Genomic DNA, 10290 nt, shown 5'->3' on the forward strand with positions numbered 1-10290 from the left:
TCCCATCTGATCTATTTGAAAACATTACTGCTTTTCCTTAATAACTGACAAGAGATAAAGAAACAGACATCATATCAAACTAATGCCATTTTTAAAGAAATACATACATACCATCATTTGAGATAGATTGTCATGATGGGGAGAGCACAAAAGCCTATTCATAACCTTAGCCAGCAAATAATTGATCTCCTTTCCAAATGACAGATAAGGTAACAAAGGACAATGTCATAGCACTTGTTTTACCTTCAAAATGTACATTTAATGGAAATGGTAAGTCTGTGATTGACTATTTTTATCCAATCTCATTTTTAGACATTTTAAAAACTATAGGTGGGGTCAGCTTGGTTGCTCAGTGGATAGAACAATGGCCTAGAATCAGGAAGATAACTTCAGTTCAAATCCAGCCTCAGATGTTTTCTAACTGTGTGACCCTAAGGAAAGTCACTTTGCTTTAATCTACTTGGGAAAGAAATGGCAAACCATTCTAGTCTCTTTGCCCAGAAAACCCCTGGGACATGTGGTCCATGGAGTCATGAATAATCAAGCACAACTGACCAACTGAACAACAAAGTTTTATATAGGAGACTTCCAGAAGATTATGAGTAGTAACACCTTAACAAAAAGTTTTGGAAGGAGCGGCTAGGTGGCATAGTGGATAAAGCACCGGCCTTGAAGTCAGGAGTACCTGGGTTCAAATCTGTTCTCAGACACTTAATAATTACCTAGCTGTGTGGCCTTGGGCAAGCCACTTAACCCCATTTGCCTTGCAAAAACCTAAAAAAAGTTTTGGAGGAAAAATCAAGTTTGGGAAAGAGCTTGACTTGAAGCTCAATTAAGCAAGATGAGATCAAGGTCATTAAAGGATAAAAATTGGAGGAACACACATATATACACCCAAAGAAAAAGTATGGAAAAAGTACATCAATATGTCTATTGAAATCATTTTCTACATCAATGATAATGAAGTCCATGCTGTATTGTGTGAGGACATACTAAGGATGGCACATAAGAAAAGAAAGACAGGAAGAATATCTGGACTAAACCAATTACAACAGATAAGGTCTATGCTAGAGTAACTACCATTTTAAGGATCATGAATGAAAGAGTTATTAAACTATTTGAAAGGGACAGGTAACAAACATTTGAAGAAAAATAACAGCATATTAACAACAAAACCTAATCAAGAAAATATCAGTAACTGTTGATTCATATACTGATATTTTCTTGATTTTCCATCCAATAAAAATCTTTATTAAAAATCTACATATCAGGTAGCTAGGTGGCACAGTGAATAAAGCACCGGCCCTGGAGTCAGGAGTACCTGGGTTCAAATCCGGCCTCACACTTAATAATTACCTAGCTGTGTGGCCTTGAGCAAGCCACTTAACCCCATTTGCCTTGCAAAAAAAAAGAAAGAAAAGAAAAAAAAATGAAATCTACATATATATTTTAAGAATATCCTTGATCAAGATTTAAGAAGAGAATAGAATGGAGCGAAGATGGCGACAGGAGAAGAACCTCTCTTAGGTTGCTCTCTCTCAAAACTTATAAAATAAAGACTCTAACTAAATTTTCGAGAGAAAGAACCCACAGAGGGATCCAGTAAGGCAATTCTCCAGCCCAAGGTAACCTGGAAAATAGTGGAAAGTCTCTGCTCCATGGGGTTAGAGGGGTGGCCTGCCAGAGTGAAGGAACTTCAGCCTCCCAGAGGCAGCCCCAGGGCGCCTGGGAGCCACGGCTCACAGCAGCAGGGGCAGTTTCCTGACCTACATACCAGGGAGTACCAGACACAACTTGGAAGATCAGTGGAGTGGGGGGAAGGGACCTCTGCCACAGCAAGCACATGAAGTCCAGCCCTCGGGGCACTCAGCTAGCAGCCTGGTTGTGGCAGCCCCATCCAGGAAACGGAAGCACGTGGAGCCAGTAAGCAGTAAACCCCAGGCAACTGACACTTGAGTACTCAGCCTAGGTAGAGGAGTGGAGAGAGACTTCCGAGCTCTGTCCTCTATACCTCGAACAGGACTCTGGGCCTCTGACCACACTCAGATCCTGATAACAGTCTAGGCTCCCAAGAGAACAGCAGGACCCTCCCCACCTCAGCCCCATGGCAGAGGGGTATATTTGTGGTCATTCACAGATCAGGAGGGAAGACAGAGCCTCACACACTGAGATCCTTATGGGGGGTCCCAATAATACTCAAAAGCTCAGGAAGCACCCCAAGGTCAGCCACAGGTTGGGGAAATGAGTAAACAGAGAAAAAAGAGGAACACCATTGAGAAATACTTTGTCTATGATCCCAAGAAGGATCAAAATACTCAATCTGAAGATGAGGAAGTCCATGCTCCTGCATCTAAAGACAGCAAGAAAAACCAAAATTGGGTTCAGGCTATGACAGAGTTGAAAAAAGATCTTGAAAATCAAGTGAGGGAGATAGAAGGAAAATTGGGAGAAGAAATGAGAGAGATGCAGGAAAATATTGAAAAAGAAAGCAGCAGCTTAGTCAAGGGGATGTAAAAAAATACTGAATAAAATAGCATGTTAAAAACTAGCAGAGGTCAAATGGATAAAACAATTCAAAAAGTCATTGAAAAGAAGAATGCTTTAAAAAGCAGAATTGGGCAGATGGAAAAAGAGATAGGAAAGTTCTCTGAGGAAAACAAATCTTTCAGATGTAGAATGGAGCTGAAGGAAGCTTCTGACTTTACAAGAAGTCAGGACACAATACTTCAAAACCAAAAGAATGAAAAATTAGAAGAAAATGCGAAACATCTCACTGAAAAAACAACTGATCTGGAAAACAGATTCAGGAAAGATAATTTAAAATTGGGATACCTGAAAGTGATGATCAGGAAAAGAGCCTTGACATCATTTTTAAAGAATTCCTACAGGAAAATTGCCCAGATATGCTAGAAGCAGAGGGAAAAAATAGAAATTGAGAGAATCCGGATCTCTCCCAGAAAGACATCCAAAAATAACAACCCCCAGGAATATTATAGCCAAGTTTCAGAACTCCCAAGTCAAAGAGAAAATATTACAAGCAGCCAGAAGGACACAATTCAGGTATTGTGGAGTTGCAGTCAGGATTACACAGGACTTAGCAGCAACTACATTAAAGGCTCATAGGGCTTATTCTGGGAGTCAAAAGAGCTCGAATGCAACCGAGAATCAACTACCCAGCAAAACTGTGCATCCTCTTTCAGGGAAAAAGATGGACTTTCATTGAACCAGGGGAATTTCAAATGTTCCTGTTAAAATGGCCAGAGCTAAACAGAAAGTTTGATCTTCAAATACAGGACTCAGATGAAGCATAGAGAGTGGAGGAGAAGGCTAAAATATGAGAGACTTAATGATGATGAACTACATGTATTCCTGCATAGAAATTGATACTGACAATACTCATACAAACCTTCTCATTTAATAGAGCACGTAGAAAGAGCTTTTATAGATGAAGCACAAGAGAGGGTTGAATTTGAAGATATATTGTAAAAATAGAGTCAATGGCTAAAAGGGAAATGTAATGGGAGTACGCAAAAGGAGAGATTGAATAGGCTAAGATATTTCATATAAGATGTTTTTTTTCTACAATGAGCTATTGCAATGATATGGAAGGGGGGAAGGCAAGGGGGGAATGAGGGAAACCGCTCTCATCAGAGGTGGCTCAGAGAGGAAACAGCATATATACTCAATGGGGTATAGACATCTAGAGTAAGAAGGAGGGAATTGGGGTGGTGTGAATAGTGGAGGAGAGAGTGGACCATGGGGGAGAGTGGTCAGATATATCACATTTTCTTTTTTACTTCTTGCAAGGGGCTGGGATTAGATGGCCTGTTTGGGATCACAGAGCCAGATGGTTACTGGGCCTCAGAGGTGGTATTTGGGCTTGGGGCCTCTTGATTCCAGGGCCAGTGATCAGTCTGATGCACCACTCAGCTACCCTATAGCACATTTAAGAAAAGGGACAGAGTGAAAGGAGAGAGAAAATATAGTGTATGGTAGTAGGGAAGTACAAATGGAGGGAGTTGCAATCAATAATGGCAACAGTGGAAAAATATGGAAGTAGCTTTCATGATGGACTTATCCTAAAGAATGTGATCCACCCACAACAGAGCTGGTGGTGTTGGACCACAGACTGAAGCATATTTATTATTGTTATTTTTATTGTTATTATTGTGGTTATCATTATCATTATTATTATTATTATTATTATTATTATTATTATTTGGGGGGGGTTGCAGGGCAGGTGGGATTGGGTGGCTTGCCCAGGGCCACACAGCTGGGTGATTGTTGGGTGTCTGAAGCCAGAATTTGACCCAGGTGCTCCTGACTCCAGGTCCATTGCTCTGTCCACTACACCACTTGGCTTTCATTATTTATTATTATTATTATTATTATTATTATTATTATTATTATTTTGGGGGTTTTTTTGTTTTTTGCAGGGCAATGACGTTGGGGTGGCTTGCCCAGGGTCACACACCTGGGTGATTGTTGGCTGTCTGAGGCCAGATTTGAGCTCGGGTGCACCTGACTCTAGGGCCTGTACTCCATCCACTGTGCCACCTAGCTGCCCCTATTTTTATTATTTTTTTATTTTTAATTTTTTTTTCCTCTTTATTGCTCATGAGGGTCAATATTTTTGGGGGTGGGGCATTATGTTTACTCTTAAACAAGAATATTTTAGTAATGTATTAAAAAACATTATTTGTCCAAAAATAAAATAAATATAATTAAAGTTGAAAAAAATTTAAAAAAAGAAGAGAATAGGAAACCTTTTAATAAATGATAGTCTGCATTAGAACTTTCTCCAGGAAAATATAATCCTACTCAATAAGCACTTGTTACAATTAGTTTTTTTTTATTTTATTGCCATCTGTGACTTTATAAAGTCATATGGGGTTTTCTTTGCAAGAAAATAGTCTGGCACTTCCTGATGTGGAACCTGAGGATAAATGACTTGTCCAGGATCATACAGCTAGTGTCTGAGGCCAGACTTGAACTCAGAAAGATAAGTCTTTCTGACTCCAGGGCCTGTGCTCTATCCACACTGCCTCTCGGGTGTGCTACATTAATGAACACCATTTATATGCCAGACATTGTGCTAGGTTCTGTGACTATAAAAAGATGGTATAAAAACCAATGTCTACTTTCAAAAATTTTGTATTCTACTGGAATAGAAGATACCACTGTATTTATTTATATATTTGTTTGCTATAAATATGTAATTGATTTGATAGATTGAAATGTTACCTCAAAAGTTCCCCTCTCCAAGAAAGTGTCCCTCATACATGCTGTATTGTAAAAAAAATTATCCCAGTTCTAGAGTCAGAAAACCTGAATTCAAAATTTAATTCACAAATATACTGCCTGTACATTGTGGGGATTTGGGGAAAAGACAGTTATTCTCCCCACACAGCAATTTCACCTGTAAAATTTGGTGCCTCTACAATCCATTTTCTTTCTAGATCCATCACCTGGCGGTACAACCTTTCGCAATGTACATGTTTTCCCCATCCTCTCCCTTTAAGTACCAAAGAGCCAGAAGTAGGGAGATGGAAAACAAAACTTTTTTAAAGAGCAATCATGAACCCTACAAGCTAAAAAACTTAGAGGAACTCTCTCTCTCATTCTCTCTCTCTCTCTCTCTCTCTCTCTCTCTCTCTCTCTCTCTCTCTCTCTCTTTCTGTGTTTCTCTGTCTGTCTCTCTCTGTGTCTCACTGTCCATAATCTTTTGAATCACTTAAGCTAGAAGTAAATTATTCTCAATGGGACATGGAGGGGAACAAGAGTCAAATGATTTATGAATTATTGTTAGGAATTCATTTCTTTAAATAACAGTAAAGAGATTAAATTTATACAAGATCCACTGAAAGACTTTGTCCTTTGTATAAAGCAAGAAACAAAATGAAGAAGTTGCATAAGATTATGCAAGTGGTCAATACACACACACAAACACACACACACACACAAAGAAATCTATTTTTCGAATGGAAATCATATATGTATATAAATGGATATATAAGTCACATGCAAATATATATGAGAGGGAGAGGAGAGAGAGAGAGAGAGAGAGAAAGAGAATATATTTTCCAGAAATAATACAGGTCAGTGGGAGAAAAAAAAATCTGTTTTCTGCTAGCTTTTCTTCTTTCTTACCAGGAGATACATTAGTTCTCTGCAAGACACAAAAAATGGTTCTTTTTTAAAATTCAGTGTTAGATATTTTTAATGTAATATATTTATATAGAGAGAAGTTAATATATATTTATTATATTACCATATATATATATACTATCTAGAGATATTAATCTAAAAACACTGTGTTTCTAGTAAATTTTTAGGTCCAGAAAAAAAAGCACTATTTCAAATATGACTGCTATATACAGGTATAGACTTTTCCCTCCTCTTAATTGGATTATAATATTTCAGCTTTCAGTGAGAAAAAGTATAAACTCAGAGCAAAAAAGATCTAGGATCAAATCCCAACTCTAATGCTCTCGGGCAAGTCACTAAACTCTGTATGTCAGTTCCTCATTTTTAAAATGAGGGGGTTGAACTAGATGGCAAAGGTGTGTGTGTGTGTGTGTGTGTGTGTGTGTGTGTGTGTGTGTGTGTGTGTATTTCATTTGCAAAGTTGTGATTAGTATTAATGTAGAAGATATAAGTGAATCAGAGAAAGTACCAAATGAAATGCACAGAGACCAATTAGTGGAAAAAAAACTAAGAATGAACATATCCACAAAAGACTTTAATTGAACTTAATCTTACATTAGAGAAAACCATTACATGAACAAGCCAAATTGAATCAGCTATTAACAATGTACATGGGCTTGACAAGTTGAGCTACTCACCCTTTAGGGCAATTCATACCAGTCACACAGTCAGCTCTCCACATCCTCAATCCAAGGAGGAAAAGAAGTGAATTCCCTCCAGAGAATATTGTCTTAAAAGGAGATGTTACAATTCCTATCACAAATTTCCAAGAGAATTCCCCTCTTTTTCCCATCCAAACTCATCTGGATTAAATGAAATATAGACTAGAAGGAAATTGACATTTTTTCCATCTTTCAATTGCATTTAGCCAAGTCCCTCCCTCCATTAGCTGTTCAGCATCATAGAATAGATGGCAAATGAGATTTCCAGAGATTTTATTTGCACATTTATAGGAAGCTGAAGAGGTCTTGACTAGTATCTATAACTTTTAGAAACAGAAGAAGTGAGAACAAATCTCCAAAGGGTCTGTCTGCCAATAATGGAGAAGCTAAGAGAAAATAATGAAGAAATGGTATTTCTAGAAAAAATGTTTTCTTTGGGCTTTTAATTTAGTCTTACCATTTATAATAATGATGATAAGGATTGAGATGGTGATGGGATTGATGATAATAAAAATGCATTATTTTGAAATGCTTAAAATGCATTAACTCATTACAACAAAATAATTCAATTCAATTCTGGGCTTAAGTGATGTGTCTAAGCAGACAGTTTATAAGTGACATATCCAGGACCAATACCCAAGTCTCCTTACTCAAGGAAACCTAGAATTTCAAAGTTAGAAAGGATTTCAGAGATAATCTAGCCTAGATGTGTCTAACACATAGTGAGAGGATCATATGAATCCCTTAAAGCCATTCATGTAATATTATTACATTTTATGATGATGATGATGATGATGATGATGATGCATATTGTTAACATGGGTCACATTGTGTCATAAATAAATATTAAATTCTAGATGCAGCCCTTGACAAGGTTTTGCTGGGCAATACAATCCAGAAAAGCTAAAAGGTTGGACACCCATGATCTAATCTAACCCATATTGAAGCAGAAATTCCATCTATTGCAGGCCTGAGGAAAGGCCATACCCCCCCCCCACCTTTAGAACATGCAGGTGCAGGGAATTCATAGTATCCTAAGGCAAACTAGTCCATTTTTAGATTGCTCTACATATTAATCAGTGAAGTATTTATTGCATGATTATTCTATTGTTAGACATGCTACTAATTCCTAGGGATACAAAGAAAAAGTTAAAAATAAAGCAAAACCATACTTGCTTACCTTAGACAAGGAGTGAGACTATGTGCATTGGTAGGAACATACATCCATACAGAATAAATGGAAAGCAATCTTTGAAAGAAAAGCATCTAGGTCTTCCAGTCTCCAACTTCATTTTCTTATAGAGTATTTCAAGCTCTTTTAATTGAATCTTAAAGAAAACTAAGGGTTTTAAGATTTTAGGAAAAGGGGGGGGGGATATTGCAAGAATGTTAGTAGAAAGACAGAGAGAGGAAATTGCATCACCTATGAAGGATAGCAAGTAGGACAGTACAGTTGTACCACGAAATATATGGAAGTCATTAATTTGTAAAAATACTGGAAAAACAAGAATTGGTTAGGCTGTGAAGATCCTCATTTGACAAATGGCTTACATTTAATTCTAGACATAATAGAAACTCAGGAATTAACTGCATGGAGGAAGGTTGACACAGTTAAATCTTAACTTTAGGCAAAGCAGTTCACCTTGCTTAGAAAATTTCTTATATTGAACCTAAAACAACCTTCCAAACTAACAATTGTTCCTACATATGCCCTCTGGGGCCATGCAAAATGAATCTTTTCTCTTTTTTAGAGGATAGTTCTTCAAATCCATGAAGATAGCTTCTATCTCTTTCTCTGGTTCCACAGTCCTTTTTCACTCAAAGTTCAACATTCTTGGTTTCTTTAAACATACTTAAGGCCATTCTTCTGACTTAGTTTTAAGTACCCTCATTCTTCTAATTACCTTTTTCTGTCTGCATTGTAGATTGTTTAGGATGCACTTTATTTAAATTGCTGGGATAGTAACTTTCCTAAAATTTAATACTCAAAATCTAGTATAAAATTCTTAATATGTTTATATCAAAATACAGGAAAACTATCACATCTGAAGGCCTAGAAAATCTGCTTCTTTTAATATACTCTAAGAATAAGGAGCGGCTAGGTGGCGTAGTGGATAAAGCACCGGCCCTAGAGTCAGGAGTACCTGGGTTCAAATCCGGTCTCAGACACTTAATAATTACCTAGCTGTGTGACCTTGGGCAAGCCACTTAACCCCATTTGCCTTGCAAAAACCTAAAATAAACAAACAAACAAATAAATAAATAAATGGATAGTTAGATAGATATACTCTAAGAATAAACAAGAGGCAGGATAATGCAATAGATGGAAGGTTGATTTTTAGAACCAGAAAGACTTGAGTTGAAGACCTGCCTCTGACATACACTGTGTGGCTAATATGACCTTGAACAACTCAATCAATTTTCAGTATCCTAGTGAAGGAAATTTTCACACCACGAAGTTTCTCACAGAACAACAAATTTGCTTGAGGGGGAGGGGCTATAGCATGTCATTAATTCATCCTGAGATTTCATTTCACTAAAATCTAAGGATCTTTCAGCATAAATTTGTATAGTTATGTCTCCCTCCTCTAGAACTTACGCAAACAATTTTTAACCTCACATATAAGAGTTTACATTTATCCCAATTGAATTTCCTTTTTTAACCCTGAGCCAATATTACAGTATATTGATATATATTTGTAGGCTACTACAGTCCATAAATTTGAAGAGCATAACATCTATGCCTTCATACAAGCCTTTGTTAAAATGATGAACATAGCAGTACCAAAAATATGGCCCTCATTTGCCAAAAAATGTTGAACATAAGCACCAAACATAATTCTGTGAGTCTCTGAGATAATTCTGTGAAGAATACCCTCCAAGTTGACACCAATCCAAAAAATCATAGGAATTTGGGTCATATCTTTCTACATATTCCAAAACTACCAAACTATACTATCCTACTAATGCGGTTTGGAGTTCAAGTAGTGTTGAAGGAATTCAAAGCCTCAATTCCCAGAGGAATTGGGACAGATAAGGACAGATAAGAATTATAAGGGACAGATAGGTTTATTGCACTTCTCCGAGCAGACTGAGTTCCAGGAAAGAACTAGCAGAGATAGGTAGAAAATTTTAAAGGAAAAATCAAGCTAGAGAGGTGAGCTTAGAGGGATTGGGAAGAGTTTAGGGAAGGACTCATTCTATGCCTTCTGTACAAGTGCAGTTTAGGAAATCATATCAGAAAGAGGCAGGGACAATTAACTCATTCCTTTAGCAATATTTTCTCAATATTTTGGGGGTACCTCAGTCTCTCTTCCAGAATCAGATAGTCTTGGTCCTTTCTCTGGAGCAAGATACAATGTATGAGTTTGTTTACAGATTACATGACCAGATACAGAGTATGTGAGAATCTCTATCAGCT

Source organism: Macrotis lagotis, chromosome 1, assembly GCF_037893015.1.
Source record: "Macrotis lagotis isolate mMagLag1 chromosome 1, bilby.v1.9.chrom.fasta, whole genome shotgun sequence".
NCBI classification, from domain to species: Eukaryota; Metazoa; Chordata; class Mammalia; order Peramelemorphia; family Peramelidae; genus Macrotis; species Macrotis lagotis.